Source organism: Pseudonaja textilis, chromosome 7, assembly GCF_049901715.1.
Source record: "Pseudonaja textilis isolate UNSWEBS1 chromosome 7, rPseTex1.2, whole genome shotgun sequence".
In the NCBI taxonomy this organism is placed as follows: domain Eukaryota; kingdom Metazoa; phylum Chordata; class Lepidosauria; order Squamata; family Elapidae; genus Pseudonaja; species Pseudonaja textilis.
Genome location: NC_141996.1, coordinates 6370945 through 6391889, shown reverse-complemented (window position 1 = coordinate 6391889; position 20945 = coordinate 6370945). Strand labels below are relative to the sequence as shown.

At 43.2% G+C, this 20945-nt stretch overlaps 1 protein-coding gene across 1 annotated transcript in view; it reads left to right on the top strand.

Annotated features, from left to right (window-relative positions):
- Positions 1-9420, top strand: part of LOC148125233 (uncharacterized) — a 59621-nt gene extending 50201 nt beyond the window's left edge. Inside the window, exon 4 of the mRNA XM_087936940.1 lies at positions 9222-9420. The gene's annotated coding sequence lies outside the window, so the exon portion shown is untranslated. The remainder of the gene's footprint in view (positions 1-9221) is intronic.
- The last annotated feature ends 11525 nt before the right edge of the window (positions 9421-20945 follow it).

The window sequence follows — 20945 nt, the reverse complement described above, 5'->3', positions numbered from 1 at the left end:
CTGCAGTACTGCACTCTAACCACTGTACCACCATGGCTCTTGATGATAGAGAGATAGATGGATGGATGGATGGATGGATGGATGGATGGATGGATGGATAGATAGATAGACAGACAGACGGACAGACAGACAGACAGAAAGACAGAAAGATGGACAGACAGACACACAGACAGAAAGACAAACAGACAGACAGAAAGACAGACAGACAGAAAGACAGACAGACAGACAGAAAGATAGACAGACAGAAAGACAGACAGACAGAAAGACAGACAGACAGAAAGACAGAAATACAGACAGACAGAAATATAGAAATACAGACAGAAAGACAGCCAGACAGACAGAAAGACAGACAGACAGACAGACAGACAGACAGAAAGACAGACAGACAGAAAGACAGAAAGACAGACAGACAGCAATAATGTGTAGATATATATACTGATTCACAGTGCTTTACAGCGTTGTCTAATCAGTTTACAGCGTTAGCAAACAAACTCAGAGAGCACTAAAGACCCCAAAGCTAGAATTCCTTGCAGTTTGGCCAACAGAACTTGGGAGCTATCATCTTCAGTGCTCTCTGAGCTTGGTTGTTTTCTTGCAGACAGTTCAATCTGAGAGAAAAAACAAGATCAAGTGAGGTACTAATACCATTCTATAAAGTAAGACCACACCTGGAATACTGCACCCAGTTTTGGTTACCACACTATAAAAAAAGATGTTGAGACTCTAGAAAGAGTTCAGAGAAAAGCAGCCAGGAGGATGAAGGGACTGGAGGCTAAAATGTATGAAGAACATTTGCAGGAACTGGGCCTGGCTAGTCTAGGGAAGAGAAGGACCAGAGGAGATAAGCAGTGTCCCAATATTTGTGGGGGTGCCACAGAGAGGAGCAGGGTGGGGGGGTCAAGCTATTTTCCAAAGCACCCAAAGGCCAGACAAGGAATAATGGATGGAAACTGAACAAGGAGAGATTTAACTTGGAAATAAGAAAAATACAGTATTTCTGACAGTGAGAGCAATCAACCAAATGGAACAGAAGTTGCCTTCGGAAGTTGTGGGAGCTTCATCCCTGGAGGCTTTCAAGAAGAGACTGGACTGCCATCTGTCAGACATGGTGTAGGGTCTCTTGCTTGGGTGGGAGGTTGGACTAGATGACCTACAGGATCCCTTCCAACTCTGATAGTCTGTGAATCTGTTAAACTACCAAGCTCAGAGAGTGCCGAGGACCACACAGTTCAACCACGAGCTACGGATATTTTCATCTATCAATAATTCCTGCTTTGAAAAAAGAAATTAGTTGATACTTTCCATGCAATATGTGAAGCACAGATCCATCACCACCTTGGTTTTTAACGTATGCCTGTCAGGTTAAAGCTTTCTGCCGTGCTGCTGCTACATCTCTAGTTCCAATTAAAGTGCTGATTTTGATCCTTAAAGCCCTTAATGGAACAGGAAGCATTTATCTGGGGTATCAGTTGCATTGTTATGAACCTGCTCTTATTTAATAGGATCCTTAGAAAATAAATCACTGCTCTGCCATTCAGATTAAATAAAGAGATGCTCAGCACCATGGACAGAGCCTCTCTAAAAATGCCAAGATTATAGAGTTGGCTTTCCTTCTTCCTCCTCCTCCTTTTTTGCTTTCTGGACACACAGACACACGGACAGACACGGAGAGACATGCGCTCATCCTGTGCAGTAGCCACAGATGGTGGTATAACTTATTTAAAACATTGTACTCCAGCTATCCATCCGTTAATTCAAGATGGCTCACCACGTCAACGAAGTCAGAGCAAACGGTAAAGAGAAACTATCACATCAGCATAAAACTGCAAGATAAGTAATACAGCAATGCAAGTATAGGTGGTTCTTGACTTATGAAAGTTTATTTAGTGACCATACAATGGCACTGGGAAAAAAGTGACTTATGACCTTTTGGGATCAAAATTCAGACACTCGGCTTAGATTTACAATGGTTCCAGTATAGATAGATAGATAGATAGATAGATAGATAGATAGATAGATAGATAGATAGATAGATAGATAGATAGATAGATAGATAGATAGATAGATAGATAGATAGATAGATAGATAGATAGATAGATAGATAGATAGATAGATAGATAGATAGATAGATAGCAATAGCACTTAGACTTATATACCACTTTACAGTGCTTTATAGCCATCTCTAAGCAGTTTACAGAATCAGCCTCTTGCCCCCAACAATCTGGGTCCTCATTTTATCTACCTCAGAAAGATGGAAGGCTGAATGAACATGGAGCCAGTCAGGCTCAAACTCCTGGCAGTGGGCTGAATTAACCTGCAATACTGCCTTCTAACCACTGCACCATCATGGCTCCTTCCTTCCTCCCTTCCTTCCTTCCTTCCTTCCTTCCTTCCTTCCTTCCTTCCTTCCTTCCTTCCTTCCTCCCTCCCTCCCTCCTTCCCTCCTTCCTTCCTTCCTTCCTTCCTTCTTTCCTCCCTCCCTCCCTCCCTCCCTCCCTCCCTCCCTCCCTTCCTTCCTTCCTTCCCTTCTCATAACATCTAGATTTGTATACTGCTTCACAGCCCTCTCTAAGCAATTTTATAGAGTCAGCCTATCACCCCCAATAATTTGAGTCCTCATTTTATCCACCTTGGGAGGATGGAAGGTTGAGTCAACCTTGAGACTGGTGAGATTTGACCTGCCAAATTGCAGGCATCCAGCAGTCAGCAGAAGTAGCCTGAAACACAGCACTCTAACCACTGAGCCAACACGGCTCATAGATAGATGATAGATCGATCGATAATAGATAGATAGATGGTAGATATAGAGATAGATAGATAGATGATAGATAGACAGATGGACAGATAGACTGACAGACAGACAGATAGATAGATAGATAGATAGATAGATAGATAGATAGATAGATAGATGCAGAAAGATAAATGTGGCATTGGAGAAGACTCTCGTGAGTCCCTCAGACTGCAAGGAGAACCAATCAGTTGATCCTAAAGGAAAACAACCTCGACTGTCCTTTGGAAGGGCAGATCCTGAAGCTGAAGCTCACATATGTTGGCCATCTAATGAGAAGAGATGACTCCTTGGAGAAGATGCCCAATGAATATGAATTTGGGCCAATTCTGGGAGAGAGTGGAGGATGGGGCGGGCATGCTATGGTCCATGGGTTTGCTAAGAGTCGGACATGACTTAACAACTGAACCACAACAAATAAATAGATAGACAAGGGCTGGTTCTGCACAGCCTGCCACCCTACCCAAGGTCGATCAAATGCTTCCATCCACTGAGATATTTCCATAGCCACTAAAGGAGAAGAGAGAACTCACTGGAGAAGACCCTGAAGTTTGGAAAGATGGAAAGCAAAAGGAAAAGAGGACGGCAGAGGATGAGATGATTCGATAGCATCAACAATGCAACGAAGGTAAATTTGGAAGCCGGAATAGTTGCTTTTCTATAAGGAGCACTCCATATAGTAAATATTCTGACTGAATCTGCATTTTCCAGGAAGGAATAACAGAAAAAAGAAAAAAGAATGTAATTCAGAACTGGCATTTCCCCCCTGCGTGTTTTGTATGATAAACAAATCATAGATGAACAACAGCATTTGGAGTGTCGGCGATAGCACTTACAGAAGGAAAGTTTTTGAGGGATGTATCTGCAATCTTCTTTCCCAAGTTACGCATGGGAGTCACTGCTCATTTAAGGAAAGCCTACCTCCGCATGACATTCAGGTGGGCAGTTTAGTTCTCCTGAATTATTCCTCTTCAGAATAACCTCTATTTCTCTTTTGACTCGCCTCTTCACTTTCCTACCGTACTTTGCATGAAGACAAACATATCACATTTTTACGAACAGCTCACGCAGCAGCTTTGAGTGTTTATAGCTTCCTTTTCATTTTAGTCATGTTTTCATTACTGCAACCGGTTGCCATGGAGAGCAAAACATAGTGATAGGGCATGCTCAGCTTTAGGAAGCAAGAATTGGAGGCAAACTCCTAATTGTAAAATTGCATCACTGAGGCAACTGCAAATTTTACATTAGGGTTTACGGCTCTGTGTAGTCCTATTCTCGTTATTTACACAGGGCTGCTGAGTTTTGCAGTTCAATCTTCCACTGAGGAGTTCTTAAAGAAAGAGTTAATAGAATATTATAGTTGGAAGGGATCTTGGAGGTATTGTAGTTCAACCCAGGGGTGGGATTCAAAAAAAATCACAGCAACCAGTTCTCTGCCTGGTTGTTGGATGGGTGTGGCCATGGTGGGTGTGGCCTACTGTAACTTCTGGGAGGGCCATTTTTTTGCCCTCCCTGGGCTCCGGAGGCTTCCCTCAGGCTTCTGGGAGGATGAAAACAACCTCCCCAGGGCTCTGGAGGGCCTCTGGAAGCTGGAAACAGGCCTGTTTCTGAACTTCCAGAACTTCCGGTTTGGCCATTTTTTTGCCCTCCCTGGGCTCCGGAGGCTTCCCTCAAGCCTCTGGGTGAAAACAGTCTCCCTCAGCCTCCGGAAGCAGGAAACAGGCCTATTTCCAGCCCGTTTTTCACCCTCTCAGAGCCTCCACGCAGAGTTTGCACTTACCTGCATCCAAAACAGGCCACGTGGAGACTTCTGGGAGGGGAAAGGTGGGTGGGCCCAGCCGGTCAGGTCAACTACCAGTTCGATGAACCAGATATAAATTTGACATCCAGTTCGCTCGAACCGGGTCGAACTGGCTGAATCCCACCCCTATGTTCAAGCAGAAGACCCTAGACCCTTCCAGACAAGTGGATGTCCAGTCTCTTCTTAAAAACCTCCAGTGGAGCATGCCCAATTTTTGGAGGCCAGCTGTTCCCCTGGTTAATTGTCCTCCCTGTTAGGAAGTTTCTCCTTAACTTCAGGTTGCTTCTCTCCTTCATTAATTTCCATCCATTGTTTCTTGTCCTGCCTTCTGGTGAGCTTTCAATGTACAATGCAGAAAGTCCTTGACTTAGGACCATAACCAAAATTTCTGCTGCTAAGTGAGGCAGTTGTTGAGTTTTGCTTCATTTTATGAACTTTTCCTACCGCAGTTGTTAAATGAAAGCCTGCCGTTGTTCAGTTAATAGTACATCTGTCAAGTGAATCTGGCTTCCCTGTTGACTTTGCTTGTCAGAAGGTGGCCACAAGGGGGTGACCAGACTCCGGGACACTGTGACCATCATAAATAGAAGCCAGTTGGCCAAGCGTCTGAATTTTGATCACATGACCATGGGGATGATGCAAGGATTGTAAGTGTGAAGAACGGCCTTAAAAGTTTTTTCCAATACTGTCGTAACTTTGAATGGTCAGTAAATAAACTGTTGTAAATCGAGGACTACCTGTGCTAAAACTGCTGCAGTCCACTCAGTTGGAAAGCTGTCGATTTATGTCTTTTCCTTCAGAGGGAAACACATTTTTTAAAAATTCTTGTCCTGACCTAGGCTTCCCAAAAGCACAAAGCCGACTCCTCGTCCCAATAAATCGCCTTTTATTTAGGTTAAAGTGAATTCCTCTCCAGCAAAGTCCCGGCCAACAATCTACAGACCTTTATCAGGCTTGGAGAGCTGCCAGGCCGATATCTTCCAAACGCCACTCTGTCGCAGACAATACTTGGCAAGAGTGCAGGAACAGATCTTCACCCTAATTAAATGTACTAATTGTCTCCCGCAAATGCCACTCCCCTTTTGCTCCTCTTTTATTCCCTACGGGAGGAGCCATTCACCATCAATCTGTGGCTTTACTCCCGAGTTGACCCTTGTTCCTTAACTGTTCCCTTCTCCTGGCAGCTCTGCGCATGTGCACACTGGCAACAGGCTCCCGCTGTTCTTCTGCCTCACTGATGTCTAACTCCAAAGGCAGCTGATAACTGCCAGATGGCCCTGGTCCCATCTCTGCCTCCAATGCACAGCCCTCATCAGAGACTTCCCCAGACTCCAGGACTTGCTCGTGTTCCTCCCCAACCTCCTCCCTGTCTGAGACTGCCACCAGCTCCCCTGGCCACTGGCGGGCCACAACAACTCTTAAATTTTACTCAGCAAACTGGTCATCCTAATTGCAAACAAGCCACTATTTATTTTTTTAAATAAAAGCTCGGTGCTTAATGGATTTCTTCACAACTTAAACTAGCCATGAAAATTCTTCCTCTTAAATTTCGTGCCTCGGTTTCCCCCACTTACCCATCCTAGCTGAAGCACAGTTTTGGATTAAGCTCCAGTTTTTTTGGCCTTAATCCAGTTCATTATTGACCTCCCAGCCATTACTGACATCTTATACCAATTTAGAACTTGAATAGATCTTTAAATCTCTTTAAATGAAAAGGAGATAGGGTAGGGTATGATCACAATATCAATTAACACCAAACACAATTATCCAGACAACCTCCTCCATTGATTTTGTGCAAAAGCCTCTAGATGGTGTGATGGAAATCAAAGAGATAAGCCAACCAGTGAGTGCCCTTCCCAGAGAGGACTTTTATGGCTTTTAGGACAGTCATTAAATCTGTGTGAGTATTTTATTTATGTGATTGTTATTTATTTTTAGTAAGGGGGAAACTGCCCTAATGGATGACTGTAGATAGTGTACAGCTAAGCAAAAGAAAACAAACCAAACAATATCCCCCAACTGTAATGATCTAAGATGGTCAACCAAGATAATCAGAACAAGGAACAAAATGCAAAGGATAAGCCAAACTTACTACTGTGGGGAAATTATTAGGGGTTCTTGGTGCTTTCTGAGCTTGTTTCATTACACAAACTAAGTAACATCAATCAATCAATCAATCTAGAGCTGGAAGGGACTTTGGAGGTCAACCAGGAGAACCTATACCATTTCAGACAGATGGTTGTCTACTCTTTTCTTAGAAAACCTCCAGTGTTAGAGCATTCACAACTTCTGGAGGCAAGTTGTTCCACTGGTTAATTGTCCTCACTGTCAGGAAATTCCTCCTTAGTTCTAGGTTGCTTCTCTCCTTGATTAGTTTCCACCCGTTGTTTCTTGCCTTCAGAAGCTTTGGAAATTTAAGTTGACCCCTTCTTCTTTGTGGCAGGCCCTCAAGACAGCAATTCTGTCTCAGCAGAATTTAATCTGAACTTGTATCATCTCATCAGCTCATCCAGCACTGGATGAGAACTTCTGTGGCATCTCAAGCTCAGCCTAAGATACTGTTATGGAGCTGATTTAAACAATTGAAGGAAAGGACAAAGAGATGTGTGTACAAAAAAGGAGAACCATGCAGGCAGAATAAGAGCTTATATGATCTCATCACTTATCTTAATCCAAGGCCCGTGGAAGAAAATCCAGATTTTCTGTGCTTTTTGAATTATTAACGGGGTGAGAATTCATATTAGTATGTCAGGAGATACAAGCAGTCTTCAACTTACATCCATAATTTTACTCAACATTTCTGTGGTTCAGCAAAACAGTTGTTACCAAGATACATTCTTCTGAGTCAAGAATCATCAGGTACAACACTTAATGATAGTCATAGGGTCCAATAAGCAATCAAATCATACTTGGAAGCAGTCAATATAAATCATTAGGATATAAACAACAAAGTTCCAGTCATACAGTCGTAAGTGGGAGGAGATGGGTGACAGGAAGGATGGGAGGATTAATAGCAATAGTAATGCAGACTTAGTAAATAGTTTGACAGTGTTGAGGGAATTATCTGTTGTTGTTATTATTTATGATATTAGTGAAATACATGGGAATTCCAATATGCAACAGTCCAAAATTTGTCAGCAACCAACAGGAGAAAATTTCCACTCTTGCTCTTCCACTCTTCCACAAATACAGGTCGCCTTTGACTTATGACCACAACTGAGCCTGACATGTAGGTTGCTAAACAAGGAAGTTGTTAAGTGAGTTTTGCCCCATTTTGCCACCTTTCTTGACATTTGTTGTTAAGTGAATCACTGCGGTTGCTAAGTTAGTAACATGGTTGTTAAATGAATCCAGTTTCCCCATTGCTGTTTTTAGGAAGGAACATCCATCCGGTTCACTTCCAAGCCAGGAGAAAGGCGCTGAAAATAAAATGAGGGCTGTTTAGAAAAAAAGGATTCTGTTTATTGATGAGTATGTGGTTCTGGGCGCAGATGACAAATTGGTTTGAAGAGTGCAAGGATTTTTATACAGTTTCTGAAATGCTGCAGGGGATTGTACGATGTAGTGAGCCTTAGTGTCTTCCGCTATTCTAAGGGTGATGGGTTAATCCTATCATGTCCTAGAGGTCATGTCCTGCTCTTAGAATTTGTGTGAGGGAAATGTAAATTCTTAACCCCATCACCCGGACCTGTTTTATTTATGAATAGGCTGGCCTGGATTTCTTAACGGGCACAAAATAGCTCATCTCTAAAGATTTCAGGCATGCTGGAGGCTGTTTTACCATGCAGGAAATGGGGGCTGCTTTCTGCCTTGAAGAGCACACTTGGGGAAATATAATATTCCGCCTCTTTTAATATTCCCCCAAATATTTCATTCTTCTAGGAGTGCGGGGAGCTTCCCAGACTTCGACTGTCAGGAAAGGAGTTCAGACGAGCTTGGGACACTCCAACCATCATAAATAGGAACCAGTTGCCAAGCATCTTAATTTTGATCACGTGACCAGGGGTGCGATTCAGCTGGTTTGGGCTAGTTCGAGCGAACCAGGTGTTAAATTTACATCTGGTTTGCTGAACCGGTCGTTGAATCAACTGACCAACTGGCTCTGCCCATCTTGTCCCTCCCAGGAGTCTTCACACAGCTTGTTTTGGATGCAGGTAAGTGCCGGGTGCGTGCAGAGACTCTGGGAGGGTGAAAAATGACCCTCCTGGAAGTTCTGGAAGTCCGGAAATGGGCCTGGTTCCGGAGGGCCTCCAGAGCCTGGGGGAGGCCATTTTCACCCTCCCGGAGGCCCAAAAGAAGTAAGCCATGCCCACCGAGCAACCATGCAGAGAACTGGTTGTTGGTATTTTTGAATCCCACCCCTACATGTGACCACGGGGAAGCTGCAATTGTTGTTAAGTGTGAAAAATGATCCCAAATCACTTTTTTTCAGCCGTTGCCACTTCAAATGGTCACTAAATGAACTGTTGCAAGTCAAGAACTACCTGTAGCTCACAAGACCGTACCAAATCTTTAAAATTTGCTGGTCCCTAGCCTTTGGTTCCGTTGGGATGTACGGAGGTCATAAAATAAGTTATATGGGGATGCTGTGAAGGAAGGAAACTCTTTCGACTTTTCTGTTTTTTGTTCGAGGATCGCAATATCACAGCATTGTGTTTTAGTGGCTATTTGTTCGAGAGGTCAAAAGTCCAAGCTGAGAAGAAACAGATACAGAAAGAAAGAGAATGGCGAAAAAGGAAAAAAGAAAGCAAGACACCCTGAGGAATCAAGCGTCTTACTTATCTTGCTCAAGAGATCAAAAATTGAAATTGCAATACGAAATTGAAATATATGCATTTAGTCATGTTTGTCAATGTACCTGTTTTCTTGGACATTCTCCAATGAGATAATAATTTTAGGAGTGATAAGAAATAATTAGGAAAGCCTGTTTAGTCTAGTGGTCTTGGGCTACAATCCTATGAGTTGTCCCAAAGGTGCTTTTTCAAGAGGCAACTGGACTTTCTTGTTCTTTCTTTTGAAGATGTTTTGCTTCTCATCCAAGAAGCTTCTTTAGTTCTGACAGGATAGTGGGGAACGGAAGGATTGATACTCCTTGCAGATAGCTTGTTATTTGCATCCTTTTTAGAGAGTTGTTGAGGCCACTTGGAGGTTTATCTGTGTCCTCAGGGTCACCCAAGTGATACAGATGGTTGTGGAACCTTCTTGGAACTGCGTTGTAGCACCCAAATTTTGATCATGTGACTGTGGGGAAATGCAGCGATGGTCATAAGTGCAAGAACCTGTCATAAGATCACCTTTTTTCAGTGCTGTTGTAACTTCACACACAGTCACTAAACCAATGGATGTAAGTTGAGGTCTACCTGCACAAGACTATACAGGTAGCCCTCAACTTAATGATCACAACTGAGCCCAACATGTTGTGACTCGGAGGGTTGAGCCTGCTCTGTTAGAAGACACAGACTTGAGTAATGAGGAAGAGGAGGATTTGGCCTTGAGTTTTGAGCCTACCTTGCTGGAAGTTTCGGAATCATCTCCCTCCCCGGGACCTTCCTCTCTGGTTGTGCCTCAGGTGTCGGCAGATAATCAGGAGAGCGTGCCGGAGTCCTTGGCTGAGGATCAAGCCAAGGAATGCTGGTTGGATGCAAGGCAAAGACACAGGCAGAAGTGTGAAATTCAACGTAAAAGGAAATGTCAAATCAGGGACTGATTTGAGAGACGGACACGCCCCTCAGGACATAAAAGAGGGTGTGTTAGCTCTGAATCTCTGTTCGGGACAATTTGTTTATTTGAAAAAGCAGCTTGGACAAATCCTCTGTGTGGCATCTGCCTTCTGTTTTATGGTCTTGTTTGTTATTGGACTTGGCAGGCAGCTTCTGGACGACTGCCAAGGAACTTCTCCAGTCAAAGGAATTTAACTCTGTTGTTCCTGATCCTGTCTGTTTATTTATATTCCTTTGGAGGCTTGGACTCTCACGTCGTGGTCACAGGTGAGACAGAACACCAACATGTACGTGGTTAAGGGGGACATTTGTTAAGTGAGTTTTGCCCTATTTTACGACATGTCTTGTCACTGTGGTTACGCGAATCACTGCAGTTGATAAGTTCATAACGTGGTTATTAAACAAATCTGCCTTCCTCACAGACTTTGCTTTTCTGAAGGTCGCAAAAGGGGATTGCGTCATAAATGCGAACCAGTCGCCAGACATCTGAATTTTGATCACCCGACCACAGGGATGCTGCAAAGGTCGTAAGTGTGAAAAACATTTTTTTAAAAGTCCCCTTGTAATGAACTGTTGTAAGCCGAGGACTTCCTGTATAAAGGTCTAAAACAAACGAAGAAAGGAAGAAACTGGTAGAACTCAGGTGGTTACAAGTCAAGGGGGAAAAAATAAATCACGGATTCCACACACACACACACACACCCCGGGAGTGTTGTGTAGGATCAGTTGTGAAAGCTTTTCAGAGGACACTTGGAAAGCGGGGCCTTCATCGCACAAAGCAGAGCAAAAGATTTGCAGATCAGGGATGCCAGTGACGTAGACAAAGCTAATATATTTGAGTTTGATATCCGTCGCTTTATGGAAGGCTTAAAACATTGTCAGAGTCAAAGGGGGAACTTTGCAAATTGAAATTGTCTGCCAGGTGGGGTCTTTTATTCTCCTCCTGCTCTCTCCACCTCCCCAAACCCCCCATATCTCAATGCACCTTTCCCCCGTTCTTCTAGGGTGATTAATGGCTTTAGGAGTGTGACTGAAGGAAATAGAAGAGAGGGCTGTTAATGTGAGGTTGATATGTCCTATCTTTGCTCTGTCTAGAAAGTCAGCCTTCTTTGGAAAGAGGGTAGAAAAACAGGAAGGAGGAGGGGGAGGAGGAGGAGAAGGAGGGGGAAGAGGAGGAAGGGAAGGACAATGACTGTGGGGGTCTTTAGTGTTCTCTGAGCTTGGTTGTTTTCTCACAGATTTTTCATTACCCAGGTAGGTAACATCACCACTGCTAATAGGGAGTGGGGATGCAGAAAGGAGGAGGAGGAGGAGGATGATGATGATGACGAGGAGGAGGAGGAGGAGGAGGAGGAGGAGGAGGAAGAAGAAGGAGAAGGAGGAGGAGAAGGAGAAGGAGGAGGAGGAGGAGGAGGAGGAGGAGGAGGAAGGAGAAGGAGGAGGAGGAGGAGAAGAAGAAGAGGAGGAGAAGAAGAAGAAGAAGAAGGAGAAGGAGGAGGAGAAGGAGGAGGAGAAAGAGGAGAAGGAGAAGGAGATTCCTCCTTTAAGATTTTTCTTTGTTTTGTTTTTCCACCTTGTTTCCATATTTCAGTTTTCTGCATCTATGTAGGGTTCTTTTTTTAATGTGATCAGGTTGAAGAATGTCATGCAGCCATATGTTTATAATAAACTTTCAGTCAAAAAGAAAAGAAAGCAGATTGATTAATTGTGGTTTGGAGTGTGTATAAGCTGATCAGGAAGGCCCACGGGATGCAACTTTGATTCAGATCTAATGGAGAAGGTGGTGCAAATTAGCCAGCTTTGAAAAGAGCCGTTCACCATCCTCTCCTTGGACTTCCTTAACTAGCAAAAAAGTAGTAAGAGCTCTTTGTTCTTTTGTGCTTCGGTGTTTCTTCATATTATTTTGCTATTTGCTCATAGTCCTTTGGAATACATGTAGTCCTCGACTTACGGTTTTAGGGTCTCCCGCTTGGGTGGGGGGTTGGACTAGATGACCTATAAGGTCCCTTCCAACTCTGCTGATCTGTTATCTGTTACCATGATTTTTTTAGCGACCATTCGAAATGATAATAGTGACTTACCACCAAGTCCTCGCATTTGCAACTATTGGCCAAAATTTGATGTCTCTAAGCGAGATTTTGGTTAAATGAATTTCTACCCATTTTACAACCTTCCTTGCCACTGTTGTTAAGCGAATCACTGCAATTCTTAAATTAGGAACAATGTTGTGTGGGCCCCATGAGCTCTGTTTTTGCTGACAGAGGGCTGCAAGAGGCTGTAGCAGCCAAAAAATGAGCTTGGGATCCCATTTTCGCTGGCAGAATGCTCCGGCCACCACATGTGCCCATGACATGAGTGACATCGAGCTGGCCACACCCATCCCGGCCCCCTGAGGTCAAACACAACACCTGATGCGGCCCTCAATGAAATTGCATTTGACGCCTTCCCCCAACTTAGAGAATCCATTTTGAAGGCCTGCCAATGGGTCTCTGGTGATGCATCACTTTGAAAAACTGGCCTACTCCTGAGAATGAGATAAATTAAGCCACTTCACTAATTGTCACAGTGAGAATATGGCCAATGTAGAACATTTTGCATACTAATGTGATCCGCATGGGAAGAGAAACTCATAAAGCTTTAGGATTATGGGGAAGAAGCCGACAATATGCTAAGAAATTTCTGAGCAGAATGTTTCAAGAAGCTATCTATCCACCTTTTCCCCTGACAACAGAGCTGCCGACTGTCACAAGTATGGTTTTCCCTGCGGTGACATATGGCTATGAAAACAGAACAAAGTCAGAAAGTCTTCTCGATGAGGAAAAATGGAGGCCTTTGAACTGTTGTGGGGAAAAAAGCTGGAAATACTTTGCGATTCTGCAAATACCACGTTTCCCTGAAAATAAGACCCAACTGGAAAATAAGCCCTAGCATGATTTTTTTCAGGATGCTTGTAATATAAGCCCTACTCCACAAAATAAGCCCCAGCTAAGATTGTCAGCCAGACGGACACATTTGGAACTGCATTTCCCCCAAAATAAGACCTAACTGAAAAATAAGCCCTAATGCATCTTTTGGAGCAAAACAATTAATATAAGACTCAGCCTTATTTGGGGGGAAATTTGGTAGCATAAAACCATTCTATTCTCTATGATATAAAGCAGACTGGAAGCTCTAAGTAATAACAGAAAAATGGAGTTGGGAGGGACCTTAGAGGTCTTCTAGTCCACTCTATTCTGCTCAAGCAGGACACCCTATGCCATTTCAGACAAGTGGCTATCCAGTCTCTTCTTAAAAGCCTCTAGTGATGAAGCACCCACAACCTCTGAAGACCACTGATCAATTGTTTCTCACTGTTAGGAAATTTCTCCTTAGTTCTAGGTTGCTTCTCCCCTTAATTAATTTCCATCCATTGTTTCTTGTCCTGCCTTCAGGTGCTTTAGAGAATAGGTTGGCCTCCACTTCTCTAGGGATAGAGCACTCACAGCTTCTGGAGGTAAACTGTTTCACTGATTAATTGTTCTCACTGTCAGGAAATTTCCCTTTAATTCTAACTTGGATCTCTCTTGATAAGTTTTCACCTATTACTTCTTGTCTATTCCATTCCATTCCCTTCCCCTCTCCTCTCCTCTCCCCTCCCCTCCCCTCCCCTCCCCTCCTCTCCTCTTCTCCAATTCCATTCCATTCCATTCAATCTTCTCTTCTCTTCTCCCCTCTTTTCTTCTCCTCTCCAATTCCATTCAATCTTCTCTTCTCTTCTCTTCTCTTCTCTTCTCTTCTCTTCTCTTCTCTTCTCTTCTCTTCTTCTCTCTCTCTCTCCTCCTCTCTCTTCTCCAATTCCATTCCATTCAATCTTCTCTTCTCTTCTCTTCTCTTCTCTTCTCTCCTCTCCTCTCCTCTCCTCTCCTCTCCTCTCTCTCTCCTCTTCTCCAATTCCATTCCATTCAATCTTCTCTTCTCTTCTCTTCTCTTCTCTTCTCTTCTCTTCTCTTCTCTTCTCTTCTCTTCTCTTCTCTTCTCTTCCAATCCAATCCAATCCAATCCAATCCAATCCAATCTATGGAGTGACTTGCCTCCAGAAATTGTAGCTATTTCATCACTGGATGTTTTCAAGAAGAGACTGAACAGCTATTTTTATGAAATGGTATAGTTTCCTGCCTGAGCACGGGGTTGGACTAGAAGACCTCCAAGGTCACTTCCAACTCTGTCATTCTGTTTGTCAAGGTTTCGACTGATGAACTCAACCAAGCCAGCAAGTCGAGATGATCAAATCTCTTTCAACATAACTTTATGGAGTATATCATTTCAGCACGCATGAAGCCAAACCAACTCTCACCAGCTCGCACAATTTTTGCCTAATTAAAGTATAAAACTTTATCCTCCCCTCCTTTGGCCAGATCACATTGTCCAACCAGGCATCATGGTGTTTCTGTAGCAACTCTTTCAGGTCCTTGCCAAACATCTGTTGAGATGACCTTGGTTCCCATGGGATGATTTCTTATTACCATCCGGGACTAGCATTCCAAATTTTTCCCTCCCCCCCAGAGTCTTTGGCAAGCTGAGAAACGAAAAAATGGCTGCAACAGCATAGGAACGTTTCAAAGTTGACACTGTTATCTTCTGATATCTTCTTTTCTTTTGGGAGCCCTTCAAATACTGGAACCCTGGTGTCATGTCACCCCTAGTTCTCCTTTTTATTAGACTAGACATACCCATAGTGACAGATTTTATTTTCCTGGGCTCCAAGACCACCACAGATGGGGACTACAGCCAAGAAATTAAAAGACGCTTGCTCCTGGGGAGGAAAGCTATGGCAAAGGTAGACAGCACCCTAAAAAACAGAGACATCACCCTGCCAACAAAAGTGTGTATAGTCAAGGCTATGGTTTTCCCAGTGGCAATGTATGGCTGTGAAAGTTGGACCATAAGGAACGTTGAGCGCCAAAGAATGGAGGCCTTTGAACTCTGGTGCTGGAGGAGGAGACTCCTATGAGTCCCTTGGACTGCAAGGTGATCCAACCGGTCAGTCCGAGAGGAGATCAACCCTGACTGCTCTTTAGAAGGCCAGATCCTGAAGAGGAAACTCAAAGAGTTTGGCCACCTCATGAGAAGGAAGGAAGGACTCGCTGGAGAAGAGCCTCATGCTGGGAACGATGGAAGGCAAAAGAAGAAGAAACAGACAGCGGAGAATGAGGTGGCTGGATGGAGTCACTGAAGCAGTGAACTTAAATGGAGTCCAGAGGATGGTAGAGGACAGGAAGGCCTGGAGGAACGTTGTCCATGGGGTCGTGATGGGTCAGACACGACTTTGTGACTAACAACAATAAAGACATTCCCAATCCCTGCAACCGTTCTTCACACATTTTCATCTCCAATCCCTTATTTTTCCTATCCTTTCCTTATTTTATCTCTTACCCTTAATTTCCATTTCCTTTTTTTATTCTATATTTTGCTTACTCGGGAAAGCCATAATGGGATGGTGAATATGCATGTCCATAGCTAGCCTGAAGCTCCCGTATAGGCAGGTCTTCCATTGATCAATAGAGGTTGCTTTGGGGTGACGAAGGGAATGAATATTAACTTTCAGAACTTCTGGATGGATTTCCTCTGGGCATTTGAAGGAAATTAGGTTAAAAAAATGACAGTAAGTCAATGTCTTGTGTTACTGGATAGGACTCTGGGTAAGATTTTAGCTGTACAGACACAACACTGGATTCAGTACCATTCTTGTTAAGCAGTTCTCCAATTGAACGTATGAACGGTTGCAGAAACTGGGTATGGATCAGTGGTAGGATTCAAATTCTTTTACTACCGGTTCTGTGGGCGTGGCTTGGTGGGTGTGGCAAGGAAGGATCCTGTAAAATCCCCAGTCAGAGGTGGTATTTGCCGGTTCTCCGAACTACTCCAAATTTCTGCTACCGGTTCTCCATAACTGGTCAGCACCTGCTGAATACCCACCGCTGGTATGGATTGTCTAGAGAAAAGGACTGGGGTGACATGAGAGCAGTGATCCAATATTTGAAGGGTGACTGTCACAAAGAGGAAAAGGTAATCTGTTCTCCAAAGTACCAGAAGGCAGGACAAGAAGTTGGATGGAAATTAATAGATGGATGGAAACTAATCAAGTAGAGAAGCAACTTAGAACTAAGGAGAATTTTTCGGACAGTGAGAACAATTAATCAGTGGAACAACTTGCCTCCAGAAGCAATGGATAGAAACTAATCAAGGAGAGAAGCAACCTGGGATTAAGAAGAAACTTTCCAACAGTGAGAACAACTAACCAGTGGACGAGCTTGCCTTCAGAAATTGTGGATGCTTCATCACTGGAGGTCTTTAAGAAGAGACTGGACAGTCAACTTGTCTGAAATGATTATAGGTGTCAGGGTTCTGACAATTGCCCTAATTAAATCATGAGCCTTGAGCCAAGCTTCGAAAGAATTCAAATATATTTATTAGGAGCAACATGCCCGGCACTAACCCATATGAAACCAACTCTGAGACACATAATTTACTATCTCCTATGTTAGGGATACACCCTAGCAGAATCTGCACGGCAGTCAGGCAGTCAGGCAAAATATGTGAGATAAACTTTTTTTTGTAGCTTACACTCAGTAAAACAGATACACTGTGCTAGTTAAATAGTTTATTCCAGTAAGAGTTATAACTTAGTCAAACAGTCCATATATCATTCACTAATTCAGTCTGTCCAGGGATTAATCAGTTGCAAAGTCCAGTGTTGAAAAAGAGGTCACTAAACTTACAAATATCAGTCCAGTAATATATATCCTCACAGTAGAGATATGAAGAAGTCACACCTCCTTTCTTCCTTCAGCAACTCAGCAGTAGGGAAAACACGCAGTTAGCAAACCATCAATCCATCAAACCAGCAATCGTCAGGAATCGTCAGGTTCTCTTGCTCCCTCTTATGGCAGTTCACAACCGCACCCAAAATTACATGCTTTACAGTTTAAAGTGACACACACTTAAACTTACTATCATAGTTTATATATATTATTTTACCCAAACTACGTTAGGTAACCTTGTTATTCCTAACATCCTATGACCCTGTTTCTTTCCACCCCCCTGAGTGTGTCATATATCAGATTCTCCAATGAAACACATTCACAGGCTGGGTGTCATCAATCACATTCTCCAATGAAAGATTTTCGGGGGCAGAAGATCCAGTAGCCTAGGGTACAGTCTCCACAAGATAAGTATGGAATGTGTTTTTGGCCTTCATCTGCCCCACTGCTCCGTCAGGCCTTTCCCCCCTCCTTCTAATGCCAACTCGGAAACAGGCATAGGAATGATTTATGAGTTGACAATAGGGTCCTTCTCCTCTTTGAGCATGTGGTTGGACTAGAACAGCGGTTGCCCACCGGTGGGCTGTGGCCCACTGGTGGGCCCCGAGAAAATTTGGATGGGCTGCAGAGAAATCTCATCCCCAGAACAATTAATCCAGGCTGCACAGGAACACACGGCTGTGCAGCCCACGTGGCCCACGGGAACCCTCTCCACCCACCCACTCCTTACCTGGCAAACTTGCCTGCTAAATTGCTATTTTTCCTTTTTTTCCCCCCAATCATCAGCTGTTTTGCTGTGCTGGGAGATTTAGATTAGCTAGGAAGCAGGAAATGGTTGGATTTCTTACTTTCCAGATAATCTTTAGATCTTCGGCTCTGCTTTTAAGCAGAGCTGAATCTTCCTTAGGACTGAAGTTTCTATCATTCAGTGCAGACTCACGGCAAGCAAATTTTATGTGGCAGACTCAGGTAGCTGATGGCAGATAGATAGATTACTGAATGATTCAGTGAGCAACTCAATCTGTCTGCCTGCTTTGCCTGATTTGGGGTAAAAGTTGCTCTTTTTTAAATAAAAAATTCAATATTTATATAAATATTTATAATATTTACATACAAGCCATGCCCAGCCAGTCACATGACCAGCAAGCCACACCCACAAATTAGGCCACACCCACAGAACCAGATAGTGGTCCCTGGGATTTAAAATTATGAGTCTGGTGGTCCCTGAGGTCCAAAAGGTTGGCGACCTCTGGACTAGATGACCTCCAGGGTCCCTTCCAGCTCTATTCTGATTGATTAATTGAAGGATGAAGATGTGTATATAAGATCATATTTGCACATGGAAAGGCAGCTTTTGGTTGACCTGATAAGCAACTAAGAATTCATTTCCTATGGCAGGTAGTCCTTGACTTACAACCATTCATTGAGTGACCATTCAAAGTAACAGCACCATTGAAAAAAAGCGACTTATGGTCGTTTTCACACTTATGACCCATGGTCATGTGAGCAAAATTCAGATGCTTGGCAACTGGCATGGATTTATGATGGTTGCAGTCTCCCGGGTTTATGAGATCTGCTTTTGTGACCTTCCCACAAGCAAAGGCAATGAGGAAGCCTGATTCACTTAACAACCATGTTGCTCATTTATCGCCTGCAGTGATTCACTTAACAACTGTGCCAAGAAAGGTTATAAAATGGAGCAAAACTCAACAACTGTTGCAACTGAAATTTTGGGCTCGATTGTGGTCATAAGTCAAGGACTACGTGTATTTCTATCCAATTTTTTTTCATTGCTCTGCAGGACTCCAAGTGTCCCTATATAGAAATATATAGATCAGTGGTGGTATTCAATATTTTTTACTACTGGTTCTGTGGGCGTGGCATGGCTTGGTATGGGTGTGGTGTTGTATTAGGGTACAATACTTTTGCTTTACGTATCGAAATGGCTACGTTCACACAACCTGGGTACTGAATTAACCCATTTGGGGCAAGGAAATGAACTCATAAGTGAACCAAACAGGTTGTCTTCACATCACATAAGGAACCACAAAACATGCGATCAAAATCAGGACTAACCTGTTGTACGATTTCACCTGTTGGCTCTTGACATGGTACAGAATAAAGGAATAACTGAATTGGAAGGGACCTTGGAGGTCTTCTAGTCCAACCCCCTGCTCAAGCAGGAGACCCTATACCATTCCAGACAAATAGTTGTCCGGTCTCTTCTTAAACACCTCCTGTGATGAAGCACTCGCAACTTCTGGAGGCGAGCCGTTCCACTGGTTAATTGTTCTCATTTTTTTAAAGGAAATTTCTTCTTAAATCCAGGTTGCTTCTCTCCTTGATGAGTTTCCATTCATTGCTTCTTGTCCTACCCTCAGGTGCTTTGGAGAACAGCTTGACCCCTTCTTCTTTGTGGCAACCCCTCAGATAGCCCCCAAGTCTTTCTTAATAGCCCCCAGCAGATATTTTGTTCCCAAAGACTGGAAAGACTGAGAAAGACTGGGCTATCCTATCTACAAAACAAAAGACCTTCAGCTCCAGGATGGTGGGTTTAAGACATGTCTCTTCAGGACATAATAGGATTAACCCACTACCATCCAGCAATAGAGCTAACTACATTGCACAATCTCATAAAGACATTGCATCAGAGTACAAACTTCAACTAAACTTAGCTTAGACAACACTACAGAGCCATCTAGGACCCCTACATAACCCTTACAACAACCAACAGAGTACATGTTCTTGCACAGGAACAGGAAGATCAAATGCAAAGCCCAAAAGAAGGTATAAAGCTCACCCACTTGCAACTTCATTTTGTCAGCTGCCCAGGACGTCAAACACACGTGGTTCTGCTTCAACATTAAACTATCTTTTCAATCAGTCTCCATGTTTCCAGTGGCTTGGAAGTGAACGATATGGATATTTGACATCACACACACACACACACACACACACACACACACACTGCACCTGTGTATGGTTTGCCAATTGCACAGTGGCAGATAGGACAGCGGTTAACGTCATTGCCCAGAGGATCACGGGTTGCCCTCTCCCCTCCTTGGAAGAGTTTTATAGCTCCTGCTGCCTTAAGAAAGTTCAAAACATTCTCAAAGATCCATCTCATCCTGGGCATCGTTTTTTAAAAAGCTATTACCATCTGGCAGATGGTACAGGACAATAAAAACAAGGATAAATAAGCTAAAAAACAGCTTCTATCCCAGAGCAGTAACTCTATTGAATTCTACTGTATAGTGTAATACTAATGCAATGTCAGAGTTTTTCAATACAATCGTATAGAACGTAAGGGATGTGTGTTTTTATTTTTTATTTTTTTATGTATAAGGTACACTGAAGATGGGCATTTAATTTCATCGTACGAGGTTCACTGACAATAAAGTAAACTAAACTACATGGATACAGACAGACACCCTTTCATAAGGAATGTGCAAATTGCAAGCTCCTTTGGTGGAGCAGGGAGCAAGAATGAATATGGCTGATGTGATTTTTTTCAGAAGGAGCACTAAGTTAAATTAAAATATTTCAATGGTGAAATATGAAGAAGGGGGGAGGAAGGAGGAGGAGGAGGAGAAGGAGAAGAAGAAGGAGAAGGAGAAGGAGAAGGAGAAGGAGAAGGAGAAGGAGAAAACCACGGTCTTGTTTTATCCTAGCTACAGTGGGTTAAAAAAAAGAAAAAGGATTTGATGTTTTGCTTTGAAGTCCCTGACAGCTTTTGTGGCTTTGTTTTAATGAATAGAAATGTCTCCTATCAATCAAGACCTGACAGGGCGATATTTGTAACATCTTTGTTATTTTTCCCAAGATCCTTTTAAAAC